Below are 11,222 nucleotides of genomic sequence, written 5' to 3'. Positions count from 1 at the left end.
AAAGAGCCATGCTTGGTGAAAGTGTAGACCATTAAAAAAAAAAAAAAAGTCTGCCTGAAAGCAAAGAGAGAAACAAAGGAAACATATATATTTTAGCCCAGACTTATACAAAAACAAAAGTTTCTCCTAAGAATATATAAAAATCAAGCTGTCTCTCAAGAGGAGTTGGAATTGTTATTTGTATGATTTATATGATCTGACACACCACACACATTTTGAATTAAATGATATCAAGTTAGTAGAATCCTACAGTGCCAAACAGAAGCAAACAGAGATATTCTCTCGAGAAATTTGCCCTAATACAAGGCTTGTAGAATTTCTAAAAATAAAACCTGACCATTTGAACAAGAATCCATAATCCAAAATTAATACTAAGAGAAACAAGCTACCAGAATGAATGTCAGAAGAACCAACAAGCAGTAGAAGTAAATTTCCCAGGGACTTCTGATACTGAAATCCTTAGATACAAACTTTAAATAAGTATTTCTTAAAGATATGAAACATAGAATTAAAACACCACATCAGAATTGAAAAAAATAGAAATTCTCAAAATAAAAATAGTCTTTGAAATACAAAATGCAACAAAGATGTTAAATATAAGATTAATTACAACTGAAGAGAGAATTAGTAATTTGGAAGGAAGGAAGCTGAAAAAAATTACTTAAAATCCATTACAAGAAGAAAGAGTTTTAAAATATGAAAGACAGTTTTAAAAATTTGGAAGATAATGAGGTCATATACATGTGAAGGAAGTCCCAGAAGGAGAGAATATAAAGAGAGAGAGAGAGAATATTTGAACAGTTAATAGCTGTGAAATGCTCACACTTTCATCATCAGTGTGGGAGACCAGTCGGTTGCTATTGCCACACAGGCTCTTTTCCCATGCCGTTTAACTAGTTCTCAGCAAATGAATGTAATTGGAGGAGACGGTCACTTTCTGTTATAGTTAAGAATAGATGAACATTTCCCATTTTCAATTTCCATCCCTCCATTCTCTCTCTCTCTCTCTTTTTGTCTCTCTCTCCCCCTTCCTCCCTCTCTCTCCCCACCCAAGATGATAAATTGATGACCTCATATTAAACTTGAAGGAACCTGGATTCCTCAGTTCTTGCTTAGAGGACAATAGTCCAGGAAAGCCAGTAAGCCAGGAACACCTGCACTGAAGTTCGCATGAAGAAGAAGCAAGAAATAAAACTTACAGTGTGTGAAACCAATGGGGCCTTTTTGTTATGGCAGCTGGTATTAACGACACTAACTAATACACAGAGACTCTGAAAACCTTCTGAATCTTAAGCATGATAAGTAAGAAATATTTATTTGCATCAGACTAAGATAATAAGAGCAAAACAAAAAGAAAATCTTAATAGAAACTAAGTTTTATATACTCTTCCTTTAATGTATCTCTCAAAGTTGACTACTTTTTCCTGCCTCCATCACAAATACTGAAGTCAAAATGTCCATTATCTTCCTTGTGAAACACTGAAACAAGCCTCCTGACTGGACTCTTCATCGTCCATTTCTACTCTGCCTCCAATTCTTTCCCCACCTGTCAGAAAGTGTGATCTTTAAGAAGTGGAAATCCATCATTATCATACTTCTGCTATAAAACTTGAATGGAATTCCATTTCTTTTGAAATATGGCTTGGACTTTATAGCATAATTTTCAAGGCTTTCATCAATATGACCATGCCTACCTCACCAATTTTGTCTCTTGTTATTCTCACTTTCTCTAGTCATGCCACACTTATTTTATTTATTCTCTCATTTCCAGGTGTTCTAACATTCTATTTATTTACTTGGAATATATTCATTTTTACCTAAACATCTTTTATGCATCCTTTCACTAGAAAAACTTCCTCAGGTAACAAAGATTAGTTTTAATCTCTGAGCTTCTACTTTTGAAGCATTCAAAATTCTCCCAGAGTATATATGCCATACTTCTACTTGTGAAGCATTTACCATGACAATAATGGTTGGTTTATTCCTATTTTGGGATTGAGCCTTAGTTTATTGCATAGGAATTAGGTTTATAAATTTCTTGGAAGCAGTATGCTGAATATAGTTGCCAGGACATAGTAGATACTCAGTAAATATTCTTAGAATAAGGTTAAATAAATGAGTCAATGAATGAATGAACCAAAAGAATGCAGAGTAAAGCCTTGCTTCAGGAAATTTCTGCTTATTTTGAAGATATTTATTGGATACCAGACTGGTATTTGATCTTGATGTCCATCAGAAAAATAATCAAATCTTGGCAATTAAAGTTAAAAAAAAAGCAAAAACCTCATCATTCCTAATTCACTCTAAGGATTAATGGACCTTAGGTAACACAAAATTGTACATATCACAAAACTTGGTTCACTGTAGATTATAACAATATATATATGGCCCTCATTTTTTTATTTGATTGTTGTTCATTTGTTCATTTATTCATCTATTCATGCATGCATTCATTCATTCAATTGTAGCAGCATTAAAATGAACACTTGCGAACACACTATCCAACCTAAGAACTGAACTCCCGGTGCGCTCTTACTCCACTGTCTGATGTAAGAAATGCCCCAGGTCTTGTGTTTATCAGTTTTTTGTTTTCCAAAATTATATTATTATGTACATAGATATGCCTCAATTATATGTGTTTACTTTAGTCCTTAACTTTAACTACTATAAAGGGTGTTATTCTGCATGGTGTCATCTGGGACTTTTTTTGTTCAATATCCCATTATTGAAATTCATTCATGTTATTGCATGTAGCTGAGTCTATTTATTTTGCTGCTGCTTAATATTTCATTATATAAATATATCATAATTTATTTATTTATCCTTTCCTATTAGTGGACATTTGGTTGTTTCTAGTCTTTCACTTTTATGAACAGTGTTTGTGGTGAACATCCTTGTAAATGTATTTTATGATAAATGTGAAAATATTTCTCTCAGATCTATATGTAAGGGAGGAACTACTGGGGCCATAAGAGAATGAAAATATTATAAACTTTACTTCTTTGTGGTCATTTTACATCTTTCTTTGCTTTCTAATATGATAAAATATTCAATATCAAAATGGCCTATTTATAAGTTAAGGTGCTTTTGAAATGTTCAAAGATTAATTAAATATTCACCTGATAGGCTCTCTTCTCTGGACAAGAGATGGAGCCATTCATCATTCATTCAACAAACATAATTTAGCATCATGCTGGGTACTGAGGATATCCCAGAGAACAAGATAAGCATGGTTGCTGCTGTCTTGGAGCAAGACCCTAATAGTCAATTATTAATGTGATAAATGCCATGAAGAAGTGTAGGAAGTTATAGAGTGAATAACAGAAATACCTATTCTGGTCAGAAGATGGGAAGGATGTAGGGTAATGCATTCCTCAAATGCTTCTGCATTAGGCATAATTTTACCCAAGAGTGGGGAGACCAGGGATTTAGTGGAAGGGGTCTTCCTGATAGAGGAAGTAGAATGTGAGGATATTGCCTTAGACTTCCAACCATATTTCTTTTCTCTCAAGGCTTAAACAAATTCTAGTGTCCAAGGCAGAAATTAGTGTCTCAAGCAGCCATCTTCATGTTCTTCCTATCTTTCTTTCTCTAAAGCAGGACTCTCCTCTGTCAAAGGGACCCAAAGACATATCTGCTTCTAATGATGGACCCTACACATCAGTTTACCAGGCAAGATCACATGTAGTCTCCACCTGGAAACTCCTACTACAATTAAATCATAATAGTTATTGAGCATTTCTGAGAAAGGAATGCAAACTTCAGAAAACAGCATGGGGAAGCAAACCTCTCATAAGATCGGGTCTTACATGAAAGCAAACTTAACACCTCTAATATATGAAGTAGATAAAAGGATAATAATGAACATGGAAGGGTTTTCTCTAACCAGCATTGCATTTCAATATTTTTAATCTAACATACATGTCCTTCATTATTCTGGGGACTAACTTTATATTTTTTACTTTTGAGTCGTTTTTAATTCAATGCACTGAAAAATGAAAAGGTTGTAGACTTAACTATAGAAATTTTTTTTTGGTCCTAACATCAAACAAAATCTATCAATAATCAACAATAATTTTTTTAAGCCTACTAGATATTCATTACTATTCCACAGTCTGAAATAAACCAGACAAATAAAAGATACCATATCTGAGCCCCCAGAATATTCACTTTGTTGGGTATATTTCTTTACATATGCACATACTCTTTTATTTAAATACTTTATACACTATATAAATATACACATAATTAATTATAAATTAATATATGTACTTTTTCCAGCTATATTATTTATATATAATACTCTCTCTTCTGATTATTTATATATAATACTTTCTCTTCTGAAACCTTAATATGGAAAATTAAATTTCTTCTGTTCCATTATAAAGCCTATGCATGGCCTTCTAATATTCTTTGTGAAAACTATTTGACAATAACAAACTTGTTCTCCTTTAATCCTTGGGACAAACAGTAATTTCTATTTATTTAAGTCTTAGTTTTCTGACTATTAATGTGCAAGGGGTCATATTGTGAAATAAAGGCTTAACAAATGGCCTGTTTGGAATATCAATGAGTTACTTTTAGTCATCACAAAGAAAATGCAAAGATTCTTTTAAAAAGTAAATACTAAACTGTCACAGAATTCATCTGGAGAAAAAGAAATAAAAGAATATTCATTTGAAACTGCCTGGCATACAGCTTGTTTTAAGGCATGGGATGGTAGTTGTAAGTCTGAAAGGAACCTTACAGCTCCTCATATAATCAAGTCCCTTTATGACCTGTCCATTCCGTAGATAAGGAGACTAAGGCCAGGAAATTCAGTCCCAGTCCAAACTCATACAGCAACCTTGATGCAGTCTGAGGCACAGAACCCGTGGCTTCAACATCATGGATTGATTGCTCTTTTCCCTAAACTATGGTTTATTCTTGATAAGCAATTTCATCCCAGAAAAATGTTTATGGTCATGGTGAAGCTGGCAAAAGATAGAAGAAAGTGTTGGTAGAGTGGGCATCATTTTCTTGAAAATTTTCTTGAAGTAGAGTATCTGCCTACTCTACCACCACACACAGACACACACACACAGACACACACACACACACACACACACACACACACAGTCATATATACAAATACAAATACGCATAGATGATTACGAGATATTGGAGGACGAGCCAGTTTCTTATTTTTTGTGATCCCACAGGAAAGAACCTAGTTCCTTGCACGTAATTAAGCTGAACTGAAATTCTCTAAGCATATCTCAGCATCCCTAAAGCACCCAGTGTACCCAGTTTATCGTGTGTGCCTGTGTTTCCACTCCTCATTTTCATTCTCTTCTGGGAAGAGTGGCTGTCTAGTGTGGGCAAAAGAGTTCAGAATTTGAAGTCAGACAAAACTGGATTAAAATCCACACTTAAGTTTTACTACATGTGCTATCTCGGGGAAGTTAATATTGTAGCATTAAACATTCGGTTATCTGGCCCTGGTTCTCAGGTAGATTATCACATACCCGGTGGGAAGGTGGCTTTGGCTATCAGCTATCTGTCCACATGCTCTCAGACCTTGCACTTCTGTGTGCACCAGCCCGACCTCTTGCTTATAGCATCTTCATCTTTTTGCTGAGGTCTTGTATATATAGCAAGCCAGAGGTGCCCGGGAATTATCTCCTTCCCCTCAACACCTTCAATCCTTTAGCAATAGCCCCTCAAACCAGTGACAAATGGGCATTGGTATATAAATAACCCAGGTCCCACCCTCTTCCACTGAAACAACTCTGAGGCACATGTGTGATAATGATTCCCGGGGTTCCTCAGCTGATTTATGTTCTAGTTGCCAACAATGGTAACTTGTCTGATGATGTATACGTTATTGGATTTCTTCCCTCCCCCGACTCATTTCTTCACTCCCCTACTAGAGTTGCCTAGACTCAGCTCCTTATTAAACTATTTACACTTGAATCCTTGTGTCAGGATCTGCTTCTACATGAACCCAAATGGAAACAGATACAGACAAGTGCTATAAGAATGTTAAGAACGGGATATTATGGAAATACCTAACACAGATTGTAAGGGGCTTTGTTCAAAGAGGATTTCCTGGAGTAAGTGGTATTCGAGTTGATTTTTTAAAGCATGAAGAGGATTCCAAAAGGCAGGAATTGCATGTACAAAGTCTTGGAGGCAAGAGACAGTATGTTATCATGTTTAAGTAGCTGAAAGTGGTTTAGTGTACCCAAAATAAAAGAGTGAGCATACTGGGCAAATGATGAGAAGAAAGGCTGGACAGGTAGGCAAGGGACAGATCAGAAAGATGTTTGTGAGCTAAGCCAAAGAGATGTTCCTTTATGCAAGAGCAATAAAAGGGCCTTGTGGGAAGTTAAGCAGAGCAGTGATATGATCAGATTTCTGTTACAAAAAGATTCATGTTTGACGGCACTGGGGAGAATGGATTGCAGGGATCAAGATAAAAAGCTGGGAGGCCCATTGGAAGCCCATGGCAGTAATCCAGGTAAGAAATGACATGAATCTGAACTAAGTTAATAGAGAAATAAAAAAGACAGGACAGATCTCAGAGTTATTGCAGGATCAGATCAACAGGACTTTCTGAAGAATTGACAATGGAGGGTAATGGGAGAGGTAGAATTTGAGAATGAGTCCACGTGTCCAGCATCGGTGATTGTGTCAAATGATGGTTATGCTGCCCACTAAGCTGGTAGTCAGAGAGGGAGAGGTAAGTTCACTACATCAAAAACTAATGATGTAATGTGTGGTGACTGACATAACATAATAAAAAAAAAAAGTTCAGGAAATCAAATAGTGAATACAGTTTTGGAGAAGTTGAGGGTCATTTACTTGTGGGAAAGTCACATGAAACCAGAGGCCTGGCCTAAGAGGAGAAGCAGCTAGGTCCAAAGAAGTAGAAATTGAAGTCACTGTCACATAAGAAAGTGATGCCATAAGAGTAGATGCAGTCAACCTTGGAGAAACATGTTAAGGGAAAATGCATGACATTACTATGTAACACAAGAATGCCAACATTTAAGGGACCAGCAGAGAATAAAACATTCCGTTAGAAGACTGGCAAGGACAGAGATGCCCACCCTCTGGCAAAAGGACCACCCAAACCATTCTTGTGCCCACACCACATAGAGGAATTTAGCACAGACCTCTTGCACTTTGGGCTCCAATTTAGTCTTAGGATCTTCCTCAACTCAGCACATTTGGAGTAGCAAAGGTCATAACTACTTCAAAGAGCTGTCATGTGGATTAAATAAGATAAATATATAAAGCACTTAGCACAACATCCCATAAATTGGCAAGAACCTAATAAAAGATACATATCAAACTGTAGAGGTGGATGCATATAATTCATATAATGCATATATAATGCATTATGAACGGGGAGGAAGCTGAGGGAATTCTCTTCTGAAAGTCTTTATTTTCTCTAAAGCAGGCATCCAGGCTCTCTGTAAAGAGGAGCAGAGGAAGTGATAGGTAGAAGCATGAGAAAAGTGGAGATTGTTTCAGAAAGCTAGTGCAGGAAATGGGTACAGGCTCTGGCAAAGGACCCACACAGGAATTCCTGGGAACTGCTAAGGATCAGGAATGAGTCTGGAAATCATAAAAGATGATCCTAAATGTGATGTTAATCATTAACATCGTTTTCTATGATGTTAATCATAGAAAAACAAACAAAACCCATAACCAACAAAAGGAAGGAAATAATAAAGGTAAGAGCAGGGGCGCCTGGGTGGCTCAGTCATTAAGCGTCTGCCTTCGGCTCAGGTCATGATCCCAGGGTCCTGGGTTCGAGCCCCGCATCGGGCTCTCTGATCAGCGGGAAGCCTGCTTCTCCCTCTCACAATCCCCCTGCTTATGTTCCCTCTCTCGCTGTGTCTCTCTCTGTCAAATAAATAAATAAAATCTTTAAAAAAAATAATAAAGGTAAGAGCAGAAATAAATGAGATAGAAACTAAAAAAAAAAAAAAAAAAAAAAAACAATAGAACAAATCAATGAAACCAGGAGAATCATAGTCTCATTTTCCTTTGAGCATGAGACAGGGACAAAAAAACCCCACTACATTAGAAAAAAAGAATAAAGGAAAATAATGTTCATGGAAAAAATAATCATTATTTTAGGTGTGTTGCATAAATTATATAAACTTCATGGAAACTATGTGAATTGATATTATTATTTCCATTTTTCAGATGAAGAAACTGAGGCTGCAGTTTTTCTTATAAATCACCCAAGATCACTTTTGTAGTAACAGGCAGAGCCGGGATAGAATCCAGAGCTGCTTAGAGCTCAAGTGTGTGCTATCGGCAGATGTATCTTCATTATACCAAGTCTCCATTTTTAAGACATTTCACTACTCTTATTTAAGGGAATTCCTTTAAAGTGAGCCAAGAAATAAATACTAAACTACTGGTTAGAATTTCAAACCAGCCTTTATTGTATTGTTGTTGTTACTCTTGTTTCTCATGCATTTATGGAGTATTTGAGCTACTCTACCTCAGTTAAATTGTATTTTAATGCAAAAATTAAAATAAATCCCTTGTCAGTAGAGATGATTATTCCAGAGCAAAAGACACTTTAATATTCACATTTTATAATTCTTTTCTCTGTTTTTACTCTCCCTCCTCTATCTACCTATCTATCTACCTATCTATCATCTATCTATCCATCCATCTATCTATCTGTCTGGCCATCCATCTACCTATCTGTGTGATTCTCAGCATTCACAGTAGTTATGCTCTAGAAAGTCTCCACAAACACTGAATTAACAAATATTGAACCATTGCTCCTAGGGGAAATACAGAGTTAGGTTCCTATGAGCCTCTGGTCCCAATGTTTTATAAAATCGTCAATGTGTCACACTGTTTTATGTGTCTATGTTTAAAAGCACCTTGTGTAATATTATTGTTGACTCATTAACACTGAGCTCATGGTCAGCAACGTTCTGACTCCTGCTCAAATGAAGCTCATCTGACACACGTATTTTCTCCATTGCACACAGTACAGCCTTCTTGCACTTAGGAACACTAGACAGGATGTCAGCATTATGGTGGCGAACCATTTAAAATGGTGAAATCACCAGAAGAGCACAAAAAGTGTGAAAAATGTAGCCCTAAATAGACCATAGAAAGGTCACGTGTATACAGTATGAGAATGAAAACAATAAGGCAGTGTCACCCTGTTGGGGCATGTCTCCGAGTAATCAAAAAAATTCCATGAGTCTTGATTTGGGGGTTTATCAAATTAGTTTTAACAAGTAGGTGAATTCACAAATGCAGAATCTGAATAATGAAGATCGATTTGTGGGTGTGTGTGTATGTGTGTGTGTGTGCATGAGTGCTTATCTATGCTTTTCACAAATTTAAATGCTATCCCAAGTACCAGCTAGTATTTCTTTACATATTGGAAACTGTCCCATGCCACACACTGAAAGGACTGTCTACTGATGGAGAGTTCTATGTGACATTCCCTAAGAAAAGGACCTTTCAACAAGCTTGTGAAGTTTGGAAACTACTGGAGAACAAGCTCCCACATTGGAATAGCCTTTTCTTTTAATAATATGCCTCCTTTGAATTGCTTCCTTTCTGTTAATTTTTATATCTTTGAATCTCTTCAAACAGCAGAATGTCAAAAATGATGTCTACATTCTGTGCACATAAAGCCAATGTGCAACACTGGACTGGAATACCTTGAGATTTGTTTAAAACATTTCTCCTTTTGCCAGAACATGAAAAACTAGTTTTTGGCTTTTCATTTTTAAACAGTGGTGGTCACCATACACTCATCTACATTTTTTGGCCAGTCCTGTAGCTTATGGCGTTTCTGTTCCTTCAACAGTTTGCCTGCTGCAGTCAGACTTCCTGTCACTGGAGAACATGGTAGCAAATAGGATATAAACTCTGCAGCAAAAAAAAGAATTTGCAGCAGTGCTTCCTCTTACCAGAACCAAGTAGAAAATCTCAGGCTGTACTCCTGGGCCTATTGTTTTCTAAATTAATCACATTTTGTGTAAAAATTATGACTCTTTTACTGCAAAACAATTGTAGAAGCCATATATGTTTTGAGGTTCTCAGGGAGCTTCTCCTCAGGTACTCAGAATTACCGTTGAGTCCCCCTGTTGGCTCTGTCTTCATGTGTCATCATGCAGCCAAGCTGTCACCTTTTGCCACCCTAGGCACAATGGTCAAATTCTTTCCATTCATAGCCTAAATCATCTCATGTCAAAGTAGATTATATCTCCATTAATCCCTGATCTTTAAAATCTCTTTTCTAGAACTCTCTATTCTGTAGCTAGCGGTGCTGAGGATAGATGATATGGTAAAAGCCACTCCATTTTTAGAGTCCAGGATATCACTGTACCTTATCAGCCCTCTGCTGTACCCTCCCCAAACACTGAAGGTTTATTCATTAGGAACAATTCACCCCTCTAGTGGAAGGATGTGAGTACTGCAGCTTAAGCTCTGACAAATACCTAACTAAGCTTACGGCTGAAAGAGTAACTACAGACTTTTTTATATATAAGATTCCCCCCTTTTATGCTGGTTTGTTATTAAATATAACTCAATAAAGAAATCTCTTTAAAATGTTCATTCATTTGCTTATGTTTATACACAGGGAAATGCTTCAAGCTATAAACAGGCAGTATTAACACTAATAGATTTTTGTTTACACTCATCTCCACTTTTCCCTTGTTTAGAGTCAAATAGAAATTGATTGGAAAAATGTTTTTTTGTGTGTACTTTACTGAGTTAAGCAATAATGGAGGATGTCTTTTTTTTTTTTTTTTCCCCTGTATGCTTCCCATAAACAATGAGGTTATTTTAAAATCCATCATCTGGCACCAAATGGAAAAACTGTTCAGCTAAACTGGGTTATAATGGGAAAACAATGATATTATTACCAATGAATACTGGTAGCTATTGTGGGAATGATGTCAAAATTCTGACTGCAGTTCTGCTGTTGTGATGTTCTTGTCAGTTAAAATGTGAAGACTGAAAAGTGCCTTCAAGATTTACTAGGCCAGAAGTCCTGAGATGAAAGAATTTGCCCAAGATCACACAGTTGGTGGCCAAGCTGGAGCCTATTTCTACCGACGTGGGAATCCAAAACCCTTCCTAGAATACAATCCCGGTCATTGTGGAACAAGTCTGAAGTCAGACTGAATGAGTTTGAATCCCATCTTGGCTGTGGTTTGTCTGGATAATCGTGCAAA

This window comes from Callorhinus ursinus, unplaced genomic scaffold, assembly GCF_003265705.2.
Source record: "Callorhinus ursinus isolate GAN/ISIS: 27379988/994484 unplaced genomic scaffold, GSC_fseal_2.0 scaffold4, whole genome shotgun sequence".
NCBI classification, from domain to species: Eukaryota; Metazoa; Chordata; class Mammalia; order Carnivora; family Otariidae; genus Callorhinus; species Callorhinus ursinus.
The sequence above is the reverse complement of the archived record's forward strand: the minus strand, read 5'-3'. Positions refer to the sequence as shown.